Source organism: Leptopilina boulardi, unplaced genomic scaffold (assembly GCF_019393585.1).
Source record: "Leptopilina boulardi isolate dan_hultmark-lab unplaced genomic scaffold, ZJU_Lbou_2.1 LbouV2_131, whole genome shotgun sequence".
Lineage (NCBI taxonomy): Eukaryota > Metazoa > Arthropoda > Insecta > Hymenoptera > Figitidae > Leptopilina > Leptopilina boulardi.
In genome coordinates this window covers 697777-710526 of record NW_026137676.1, presented here as the reverse complement: position 1 = coordinate 710526, position 12750 = coordinate 697777, and the positions used below count along the sequence as shown (strand labels likewise).

Here is a 12750-nt window from a genome sequence, read left to right as displayed (position 1 = left end):
TTTTTTAATCACTTATACCTAGAAAATGAGATCCTACAAACACACTTACACAAATAAAAATCATTAAATAAATTTAAAACTGATTTTGATCATTAAAAAACAAGTTTTTTGAAAAAATTTCAAAATCACCTCTAGAAAGGGGTGAAACTTCTCTACAAGAAACAGCTACGATTTACGGGTTAAGTTTTCACGTTTCAGGGGGTGCTAAGGAACCACCATGTAACAATGATTTTTCTTGGCATCGTAGGCAAACTTTTTTCTTTCCAGACATCTGTGACCGCGTTGAAACGAGAGTAATGCTTATAAAAGGCTTTAACATTTACAGATTTTATAAAAATGTTTATGAGGTAAATTTCCTGTAGCGCACTAAGTGAAAAAAAGTTGATCGGATCGGGTTGTAACTTGCTCATAGTTTAACCTTAGGAGTAAGTACTTTAACCACCAAGTATTTTTGAAAAACTGTAGGAGAGGGAGGGGTTGAATTTTTTTAAAAAAGTTAAACAGTGAATTTTCGAAGACAAAACTTTTAAACAGAAAAATGGAAAAAAATTTGATCTATAGGTTTTCCGCAGGTTTTCTTGTGCCTTTTCGATTGATGAAAATTTTTTTTTAATTAAAAATTTTACCCCTTTTTTTAAAAGTCAAAAATTTTTTTGATCTTTTTTCAAAATCAGTCTTTTCTTTTTTATTTTTCAAATCTTTTCAGAAAGTTTAAAACGTATACTTCCAACACAAAAATATGGCAATGTTCTTTTTCTATGTCTTCCGCATTCAACAAGCTCCACATGAAGTATTTTGGATTAGTGGATTCTTAATAAACAATTGGCTAACATTTCAATTGTTTATTAAAAATCCTCTCATAAAAAATAGTTCATATAGGACTCGTTGGATGTGGAATTATGGCAGCTTGGTATATTCAAAATTGCAATAACTTTATTTATGAAATATTTCACCGTCCGACACGATTTTTCACACACGAAAAAATCAATGATTTTCAGAAACTAGGACCAAAAAAAAGATACTCGTGTCTGGCCGTTTTGATAGATCAGGTCATTTTTTGCTTTTAGGGGTAAAAACAACCCTTAAATGAAAGGTGATAGGAAATCTTGTACAAATTAATAAGTTTTTATGAAACCTGGTATCTCGGAGTTTTTCGGGTCGCTGATTACGAATCTGATGTCAGATTTTCAAAATTAAAAATGGCGGATCCAATATGGCGGTCGAAATTTATAAAAATTCACCAATTCATTTGAAAGTTGTTACTTTGGGGTTTTTGGGGTCGCTGATAACGAATATGATGTCAGATTTTGAAAATTCAAAATGGCGGATCCAATATGGCGGTCGAAATTTATAAATATTAATTATTTTTTTTAAAACTTGGTATCTAGGGGTTTTTGAGGTCGCTGAGTACGAATCTGAAGTCAGATTTTTAAAATTCAAAATGGCAGATTCAATATGGCGGTCGAAATTTATAAAAGTTCATCGAATTCACTTGAAACTTGTTACTTGAAGGTTTTTGGGGTCGCTGATAACGAATTCGATGTCGTGTTTTCAAAATTCAAAATGGCGGATCGAATATGGTGGTCGAAATTTATAAATGTTATTAGTTTTTTAGAAAACTCGTATATCTGGGTTTTAGGTGTCGCTGAGTACGAATCTGATTGTAGATTTTTAAAATTCAATATGGCAGACTCAATATGAGGGTTGAAATTTACAAAAATTGTTAATTTTTTATAAAACTTGGTATCTAAGGGCTTTCGGCGTCTCTAAGTACGAAAGTGATGTCAGATAAGAATAATAAAAACGCCAAATCTAATAAAGGTGAAGATCACAAGTCTGAAAAATAATTTGGAAAATTTAAATGTTCGATCAATTTTTTGTTAAAATGTGCAAGCCAACATTTAAAAATTTTTATTTTAAGTGATTTTTAATCTGAAAATTAGTATATTTATTAACTAAGTTTCTATTAGAATTAATAAATTCAAAAGGTTACAATCAAAATTTATTAAACAAATATAATGCAATAAAATAAAATTAATAGAAACATTTCATAACAACTTTTGTATTACGTTTGTGTAAATTTTAGACGCTTAGTTTTACGATTTAAAGATTCGACCACCATATTGGATTCGCCATTTTGAATTTTGAAAACCCGACATCAAATTTGTAATCAGCAACCCCAAAAACTTCCAAGTAACAAGTTTCAAGTGAAGTAGATGAACTTTTATAAATTTCGACCGCCATATTGAATCCGTCATTTTGAATTTTGAAAATCTGACATCATATTCGTAATCAGCGACCCCAAAAACCCCTAAGTAACAACTTTCAAATGAATTGGTGAATTTTTATAAATTTCGACCGCCATATTGGATCCGCCGTTTTGAATTTTGAAAATCTGACATCAAATTCGTAATCAAAACGGCCAGACACGGGTATCTTTTTTTTGGTCCTAGTTTCTGAAAATCATTAATTTTTTCGTGTGTGAAAAAAAAGTATAATTTTGTCGGACGGTGTTTCATTTTTTATTGACATTAATTAATTAATTAACTAAAATCTCGAAAATAACAAAAAAGGGCATCTCAATATTTTCTGAGGTAAAAATGCACATTTTTAACTTTCAAAAAAAAAAATTAAAAAAAGGCCGAACTAAAAAAAAGTCAAAAAATTATTTGATTTTCAGAAAAAAAGGTCAAATTTTGAATTTAAAAAAAAAAAATTGCACCATTCGAAAGAGCAGGAAAAAACCTTTCAAAAACATGTAGGTCAATTTTTTTTTAATCATTCTGTTTAAAAGTTACAAGTCTTCAAAACTTCACTATATAAATTTTTCAAAAAATTCAACCCCCTCCCTTTCCTAAAGTTTTTTAAAAAACCTAACAATGCTTCGTGGTTAAAGTACTCACGCCTAGGGCTAAACTATGTGCAAGTTACAGCTTGATCCGATAAACTTTTTTTTCACTTAGTGCGCTACACGAACTTTACCTAATATATATATATATTGTGACAACCCTAGTCGCGAGGTTTTATTATTAAACTTTGATAAGACAAAAGATAATTTATGCGTGGGTACGCCTCGTGCACATGGGAACGAGATTTCCACTCTTACCTGTATTGCCTTGATTGCGTTGATGACACTGGTTACCGCTCATAAGCGAGATCCAACAATGAAAGTACAGCAAGCAGAAGGGATAAACAAAAAGACTCACCAGTGTCGATTTAATCCAATGTTTCCACAATTTCCAAAGTTTATGGTAATATAATGTTCAGCTATGGGATTCCGTTTAGCAACGGCGCTAAGTAGTGCTACGCTACGCTTTGCTTAGCTACTCTACGGATTCTTCTAATTAAAAAACAACTTAAAAACAGGGTAGTACAACACAACACAGTACAACACAGTACAGTACAGTACAGTACAGTACAGTACAGTACAGTACAGTACAGTACAGTACAGTACAGTACAGTACAGTACAGTACAGTACAGTACAGTACAGTACAGTACAGTACAGTACAGTACAGTACAGTACAGTACAGTACAGTACAGTACAGTACAGTACAGTACAGTACAGTACAGTACAGTACAGTACAGTACAGTACAGTACAGTACAGTACAGTACAGTACAGTACAGTACAGTACAGTACAGTACAGTACAGTACAGTACAGTACAGTACAGTACAGTACAGTACAGTACAGTACAGTACAGTACAGTACAGTACAGTACAGTACAGTACAGTACAGTACAGTACAGTACAGTACAGTACAGTACAGTACAGTACAGTACAGTACAGTACAGTACAGTACAGTACAGTACAGTACAGTACAGTACAGTACAGTACAGTACAGTACAGTACAGTACAGTACAGTACAGTACAGTACAGTACAGTACAGTACAGTACAGTACAGTACAGTACAGTACAGTACAGTACAGTACAGTACAGTACAGTACAGTACAGTACAGTACAGTACAGTACAGTACAGTACCGTAATCTTTCTGTACAACCTACGTTGCGCATGACGGTAAAACCTTTTTTATTACAATCATAATTATTAAATCAATAGTCACTATATCTATGCGACGCTTCATGTGCGATCGCATCCGTGCTAGTAAAAAATCATGTTTAAATCTTCACGTGTGCGATCTCATAAAATGCGGCTAAAATGCACTTTCAAAGGTGTGCAAATTAGTAACTTATAATTTAAATAGATTAAAAAATTTTATTTTAACATTATTATAACTCTTAAAAATGCAAATTTGAATAATTGAAGATTTTTAAAAGTTTATTAAAAAGTTACATTAAAATAAATGTTTTTAAAATTTGTGGTTTTTCAAAATAAAAAATTTCTGGCATATTGGAAGAAATTGTCAGAAAAAACATATTGAATTTTTAAAAATGGACCCCGGATTTAGAATCAGCGACCCTGAAAATCCCCGAGTTACGATTTTCAAGCAAATTGGATCAACTTTGGGAGCGTTCACACATGATGTCACGCAATTTTTCGAGATTTCTTACCCCTACCCCCCTCCTATCACGCTCTGTCACATACAAGTAAACCCCTACCCCCTCAATGGACGTCACATTTCATGACTCCCCCTAATTTTTTATTTAAATTTTTTTAGGGATAATAAAAAAATGAATATTTAATACAATGTATTACCATTTAAGCCATTTTTATTTTTCAGTTAGCAATCTTTATAAAAGTGATGTCACACTTAAGGGGTCTACCCACTTTAGACAGGCTAAAAAAAGGCTATTTTCATATATATTTTTTTTAAGTTTATATTACAAATATTGATATGCGAGGTATTGCACATAATAAATACACTCTCGAAGTGCAAAAAAAAATATTTTTGATTTTTTTCCATTAATTTTTTTATTTAAAAATACATGTTGAAAAATATGTTTAAAAAAAAATGTGGTGCGCGCTGTTGATGAAATTTTTGACACGGATGGTCTGAAACAAAAAATTCAAACGGTATTAGATTCAGCATGTTGATAGCTATTGCGCATATCATACGATTTTTTTTTTATGCAAAATTGACAAAATGGCGGACATTTTACGAAAAAAATGTAAAAAAAACGTTGTTTTTTGACCGTTTTGGGCCTAAAAAAAATATTTAAAATCAAAATTTTTAAAATCTCTTGATATGCGCAAGAGCTATGGTCCCAATGAATATGTGGTAAAAATTTGGTAAGGATCGGTGGAGCCGTTTCCAAGATTTCATCAACAGCGCGGAAAAAAAATTTTTTGTGGGATTTTTTTTCAACTACCATCTTCATGCATATAAAATTTACAAAAACAAATAACATAAATTTTTTCATGTATTTCGGGAGTGTATTTTTTTAGTCTAACAATTTATATGTCAATATTTATAATATAAACCAATCAGAAAAATTCTTGAAAACAACCTTCATTTTAGCGCGTCTAAAGTGGGTAGACTCCTTAAGATGCCCCCACCTTCCCATGTCATATTTTGTCACGTTTGGTGAAGACCCCCCTCCCAGAGCGTGACATCATTTGTGAATTCTCCCTTTTAAAAAAATCGTCCGCCGTATTGAGTCAACCATTTTGAATTTTGCAAAACGGACCTCGTATTCGTAATCAGCAACTCAGAAATCCCCCAAGTGACAAGTTTTAATCAAATTCAATAAATTTAAAAAATTTTTTGCCACATTGGATCCGTTATTTTAAATTTTGAAAAACGGACCTAAAATTCGTAATCAGCGCACCCGAAAATCCCCAAGTAACGATTTTCAAGCTAAATGCATTAAATTTTCAAAATCTCGTCTGCCGTATTGGATAGCGCCTCTATCACAGGGTTTCGCGGCTTATATTACAATTTAAAAAAAAACGAACAATCATCTCCATTCTTAACATAAACATTTATTTTAAACCACCTCTATAACAACGGTTGCTATGGTAACCGTTTCCATAGCAACCGTTGCTAGGGTAATCAACAACACTAGTAGATCCCAACAGGTGGTTGTTGGGTGTCGACGAGTCTCATGTCTCAATTGAGAGAAGTCTCAAGCCTCAATTGCGACAAGTCTCATGTCTCAATTGAGACGAGTCCTAAGTCACAATTGAGACAAGTCTCATGTCTCAATTGAGATAAGTCTCAAGTCTCAATTGCGACTAGTCTCATGTCTCAATTGAGACGAGTCCTAAGTCACAATTGAGACAAGTCTCATGTCTCAATTGAGATAAGTCTCAAGTCTCAATTGCGACTAGTCTCATGTCTCAATTGAGACGAGTCCTAAGTCACAATTGAGACAAGTCTTAAGTCTCAATTGAGATAAGTCTCAAGTCTCAATTGCGACTAGTCTCATGTCTCAATTGAAACGAGTCCTAAGTCACAATTGAGACAAGTCTAATGTCTCAATTGAGATAAGTCTCAAGTCTCAATTGCGACTAGTCTCATGTCTCAATTGAGACGAGTCCTAAGTCACAATTGAGACAAGTCTTAAGTCTCAATTGAGATAAGTCTCAAGTCTCAATTGCGACTAGTCTCATGTCTCAATTGAGACGAGTCCTAAGTCACAATTGAGACAAGTCTTAAGTCTCAATTGAGATAAGTCTCAAGTCTCAATTGCGACTAGTCTCATGTCTCAATTGAGATAAGTCTCAAGTCTCAATTGCGACTAGTCTCATGTCTCAATTGAGACAAGTCTCAAGTCTCAATTAAGACGAGTCTTATGTCTCAATTGAAACGAGTCCTAAGTCACAATTGAGACAAGTCTAATGTCTCAATTGAGATAAGTCTCAAGTCTCAATTGCGACTAGTCTCATGTCTCAATTGAGACGAGTCCTAAGTCACAATTGAGACAAGTCTTAAGTCTCAATTGAGATAAGTCTCAAGTCTCAATTGCGACTAGTCTCATGTCTCAATTGAGACGAGTCCTAAGTCACAATTGAGACAAGTCTTAAGTCTCAATTGAGATAAGTCTGAAGTCTCAATTGCGACTAGTCTCATGTCTCAATTGAGATAAGTCTCAAGTCTCAATTGCGACTAGTCTCATGTCTCAATTGAGACAAGTCTCAAGTCTCAATTAAGACGAGTCTTATGTCTCAATTGAGAGAAGTTTCAAGCCTCAATTGCGACAAGTCTCATGTCTCAATTGAGACGAGTCCTAAGTCACAATTGAGACAAGTCTCATGTCTCAATTGAGATAAGTCTCAAGTCTCAATTGCGACTAGTCTCATGTCTCAATTGAGACGAGTCCTAAGTCAGAATTGAGACAAGTCTCATGTCTCAATTGAGATAAGTCTCAAGTCTCAATTGCGACTAGTCTCATGTCTCAATTGAGACGAGTCCTAAGTCACAATTGAGACAAGTCTTAAGTCTCAATTGTGATAAGTCTCAAGTCTCAATTGCGACTAGTCTCATGTCTCAATTGAGACGAGTCCTAAGTCACAATTGAGACAAGTCTTAAGTCTCAATTGAGATAAGTCTCAAGTCTCAATTGCGACTAGTCTCATGTCTCAATTGAGACGAGTCCTAAGTCACAATTGAGACAAGTCTTAAGTCTCAATTGAGATAAGTCTCAAGTCTCAATTGCGACTAGTCTCATGTCTCAATTGAGATAAGTCTCAAGTCTCAATTGCGACTAGTCTCATGTCTCAATTGAGACAAGTCTCAAGTCTCAATTAAGACGAGTCTTATGTCTCAATTGAAACGAGTCCTAAGTCACAATTGAGACAAGTCTAATGTCTCAATTGAGATAAGTCTCAAGTCTCAATTGCGACTAGTCTCATGTCTCAATTGAGACGAGTCCTAAGTCACAATTGAGACAAGTCTTAAGTCTCAATTGAGATAAGTCTCAAGTCTCAATTGCGACTAGTCTCATGTCTCAATTGAGACGAGTCCTAAGTCACAATTGAGACAAGTCTTAAGTCTCAATTGAGATAAGTCTGAAGTCTCAATTGCGACTAGTCTCATGTCTCAATTGAGATAAGTCTCAAGTCTCAATTGCGACTAGTCTCATGTCTCAATTGAGACAAGTCTCAAGTCTCAATTAAGACGAGTCTTATGTCTCAATTGAGAGAAGTTTCAAGCCTCAATTGCGACAAGTCTCATGTCTCAATTGAGACGAGTCCTAAGTCACAATTGAGACAAGTCTCATGTCTCAATTGAGATAAGTCTCAAGTCTCAATTGCGACTAGTCTCATGTCTCAATTGAGACGAGTCCTAAGTCAGAATTGAGACAAGTCTCATGTCTCAATTGAGATAAGTCTCAAGTCTCAATTGCGACTAGTCTCATGTCTCAATTGAGACGAGTCCTAAGTCACAATTGAGACAAGTCTTAAGTCTCAATTGAGATAAGTCTCAAGTCTCAATTGCGACTAGTCTCATGTCTCAATTGAAACGAGTCCTAAGTCACAATTGAGACAAGTCTCATGTCTCAATTGAGATAAGTCTCAAGTCTCAATTGCGACTAGTCTCATGTCTCAATTGAGACGAGTCCTAAGTCACAATTGAGACAAGTCTTAAGTCTCAATTGAGATAAGTCTCAAGTCTCAATTGCGACTAGTCTCATGTCTCAATTGAGACGAGTCCTAAGTCACAATTGAGACAAGTCTTAAGTCTCAATTGAGATAAGTCTCAAGTCTCAATTGCGACTAGTCTCATGTCTCAATTGAGACGAGTCCTAAGTCACAATTGAGACAAGTCTTAAGTCTCAATTGAGATAAGTCTCAAGTCTCAATTGCGACTAGTCTCATGTCTCAATTGAGATAAGTCTCAAGTCTCAATTGCGACTAGTCTCATGTCTCAATTGAGACAAGTCTCAAGTCTCAATTAAGACGAGTCTTATGTCTCAATTGAAACGAGTCCTAAGTCACAATTGAGACAAGTCTAATGTCTCAATTGAGATAAGTCTCAAGTCTCAATTGCGACTAGTCTCATGTCTCAATTGAGACGAGTCCTAAGTCACAATTGAGACAAGTCTTAAGTCTCAATTGAGATAAGTCTCAAGTCTCAATTGCGACTAGTCTCATGTCTCAATTGAGACGAGTCCTAAGTCACAATTGAGACAAGTCTTAAGTCTCAATTGAGATAAGTCTGAAGTCTCAATTGCGACTAGTCTCATGTCTCAATTGAGATAAGTCTCAAGTCTCAATTGCGACTAGTCTCATGTCTCAATTGAGACAAGTCTCAAGTCTCAATTAAGACGAGTCTTATGTCTCAATTGAGAGAAGTTTCAAGCCTCAATTGCGACAAGTCTCATGTCTCAATTGAGACGAGTCCTAAGTCACAATTGAGACAAGTCTCATGTCTCAATTGAGATAAGTCTCAAGCCTCAATTGCGACTAGTCTCATGTCTCAATTGAGACGAGTCCTAAGTCACAATTGAGACAAGTCTCATGTCTCAATTGAGATAAGTCTCAAGTCTCAATTGCGACTAGTCTCATGTCTCAATTGAGACGAGTCCTAAGTCAGAATTGAGACAAGTCTCATGTCTCAATTGAGATAAGTCTCAAGTCTCAATTGCGACTAGTCTCATGTCTCAATTGAGACGAGTCCTAAGTCACAATTGAGACAAGTCTTAAGTCTCAATTGAGATAAGTCTCAAGTCTCAATTGCGACTAGTCTCATGTCTCAATTGAGATAAGTCTCAAGTCTCAATTGCGACTAGTCTCATGTCTCAATTGAGACAAGTCTCAAGTCTCAATTAAGACGAGTCTTATGTCTCAATTGAAACGAGTCCTAAGTCACAATTGAGACAAGTCTTAAGTTTCAATTGAGATAAGTCTCAAGTCTCAATTGCGACTAGTCTCATGTCTCAATTGAGACGAGTCCTAAGTCACAATTGAGACAAGTCTTAAGTCTCAATTGAGATAAGTCTCAAGTCTCAATTGCGACTAGTCTCATGTCTCAATTGAAACGAGTCCTAAGTCACAATTGAGACAAGTCTAATGTCTCAATTGAGATAAGTCTCAAGTCTCAATTGCGACTAGTCTCATGTCTCAATTGAGACGAGTCCTAAGTCACAATTGAGACAAGTCTTAAGTCTCAATTGAGATAAGTCTCAAGTCTCAATTGCGACTAGTCTCATGTCTCAATTGAGACGAGTCCTAAGTCACAATTGAGACAAGTCTTAAGTCTCAATTGAGATAAGTCTCAAGTCTCAATTGCGACTAGTCTCATGTCTCAATTGAGACAAGTCTCAAGTCTCAATTGCGACTAGTCTCATGTCTCAATTGAGACAAGTCTCATGTCTCAATTGAGACAAGTCTCAAGTCTCAATTAAGACGAGTCTTATGTCTCAATTGAGAGAAGTTTCAAGCCTCAATCGCGACAAGTCTCATGTCTCAATTGAGACGAGTCTCAACTTTCAATTGAGACAAATCTCAAGTCTCATTTGAGAAATAATAATTTGCCTTTTCAACAGGCAAGGGGTTAACCACTTTATTTTAACCCTTTTATAACCCTTGGATACATTGTAAACAATTTTTACCGCCATCTTAAATAATTATGGTAACGAAAACTAAAAAAAATTTGATTTTTTGAAAAAAACTCAGTGTATTCTCCTCTTAAGTAAATTTGAATTTGTGTTATAGCTAGTGACTTTGCGCTACGCTCCGAAGCGATTACACCGTAGCGATTTGGAACAAAATCTTGACCAATTCGCTAACTCGTAGCGCCGATAGACTTTGTTTTTTATCTTACACGCCACTAATTAATTTTTTTGACAAAATTCAAACGGGAGTTGATCTTGATTATCATATACAATAAGTCTGTAAAAAAAAATTAATTTTTTAGTGCTAATTAATGCAATGCGCTACTTAGCGCCGTTGCTAAAAGGAATCCCATAGCTGGTAATTAAACAAAGAAATAAGCGTTGATTCTATTCAAGTACACTTAATTTATTACTTTAGAACAATATAATTAGTAGAAAAATACAAAATACGCGTGACAATCGCGCGACTTGCGTATAGCGTTGTAGTTCGCTCTCATCTGAATATTTCGTCCGCCAAAATCAGAAACGTGCTTTTGTCGGCTGCTATAAAGTCGAGCGCCACCTACGTTTTTACGCGCGCAATCTCATTTGATTTGAATAATATTATTAAAAGAGAATAATAATAATAAAACCACCGACAATAACAATTATTGACCAAATTAATTAAAAACGATCTTGTTCGTTACAATATATATGAGTCAAAATTCCTGAAATGTCCGAACAAAAAATTAAAAGTTCTCGAATTTAATCCATACTTTTCTAAAATGTTGTTATTGTTGGTGAAAGTCTAAAAATCAATTATTATTGAATTTAATAAAATAGTATTTGAATTACAACGTTCTTAATTTTTGACTTTTGAAAAAAAAAATTTTTTTCAATGTACAATATTTATAAGTAGAATGCATAAAAGTTAACTTATATATAATGATTTTTAAAGCTTTTTTGACGAGCTACACGCTGTTAATAAAATTTTTTTTTAAATAACATTTGACCTTGAAATTCAAGGTGAAAATGTAAATTTACGTTTATCTCAAAATCGGATTTTTTAAAATTATTTTTAACTATCTCAATGGAAAGCTTGACTAATTTCCTACAAAAAATGTAATTTTCAGAGTGGGATCTTTTAAAGTTTTTGAGATATTAATTAATTAATTAATGTTTATAACAAATCAAATATTTTACAAACGAATAAAGTTACCGTAATTCTGAAGTTAGTAATTGAAAGTTATCGTAATTCCGCATCCAACGAGCCCTGTATGAAGTATTTTGGATAAGTAGTGTTAAAGATGAATTTTGAAAATTAGAAAATTATTCAATATCAATCAAAGATTGATATTTTCTAAAACTCTAAAAAGACTTTGTAACAACTCAAATAATACAATATTACAGTATTCTGTATTTTAATACAATTTACGTGTTAATGAATGTATGTGTAATAATGTTGTGTGTGTGTTATGTTAGGAGTCTCTGAACTCTTACGTATATTTACCTCTGGAATTCCTCGTGTCTCAATTCAAACGTTATTTCAATTCTCCAATTTATTACAGTTATTTAATATTCGCTTTATCTCAATCAATTATGGTAAACAACTCTCAAAACTCAATAGAAAACATAAACTCAATTACTATTTATTTTCAATCTTAATTTCAAAACTAAGTGATCTCAAAAGAAACTCATTAATATACTCTTTAAATCAAACTCAAAAAATCAGATTCTCTTTATTCAACTACTTCAATTATCAATTCTTTGTAAAACTCAATACTCTTAAATCAAATCACAATTCAATACTAAATACTCTTCTTGTCAAAAATCTCAACTCAAAAATAAATACTTTAAATAATCTCAACTCAAAAATCAAAACTCAGATAAAACTCAATTAAACTCCAAATGGAAACAACCTCAAAACTAGAGGTGTATTTCAAAGAGTCTCTCTTTAGTCCTCTTTTTCAAGTATTGTATTAATGAATTATTAATAATGTTAATAATTTATTAATAAGAAGTTACGAAATTCATACGTAACAAGTAGATTGTTAATAAACAATTAGTTAACATTGCAATTGTTTATTGACAATCTACTTATCCAAAATACTTCATATTGGGCTCGTTGGATGCGGAATTAGCTTAACTTTCAATTGATTAGTTTAGATTTACGATAACTTTATTTGTTTGTAAGATATTTTATTTTTTACTAACAAAAAGTCTCCAAAAGCCCTGTATGAAGTATTTTTGTTCAATTTTAGTTAAATAACAATAAAATATGAAATATCTTACAAACAAATAAAGTTATCGTAA

At 33.6% G+C, this 12750-nt stretch overlaps 1 protein-coding gene across 5 annotated transcripts in view; it reads left to right on the top strand.

Annotated features, from left to right (window-relative positions):
• Positions 1–12750, top strand: part of LOC127291318 (protein PFC0760c) — a 288501-nt gene that overhangs the window by 168109 nt on the left and 107642 nt on the right. The gene's annotated exons all lie outside the window — the stretch shown is intronic.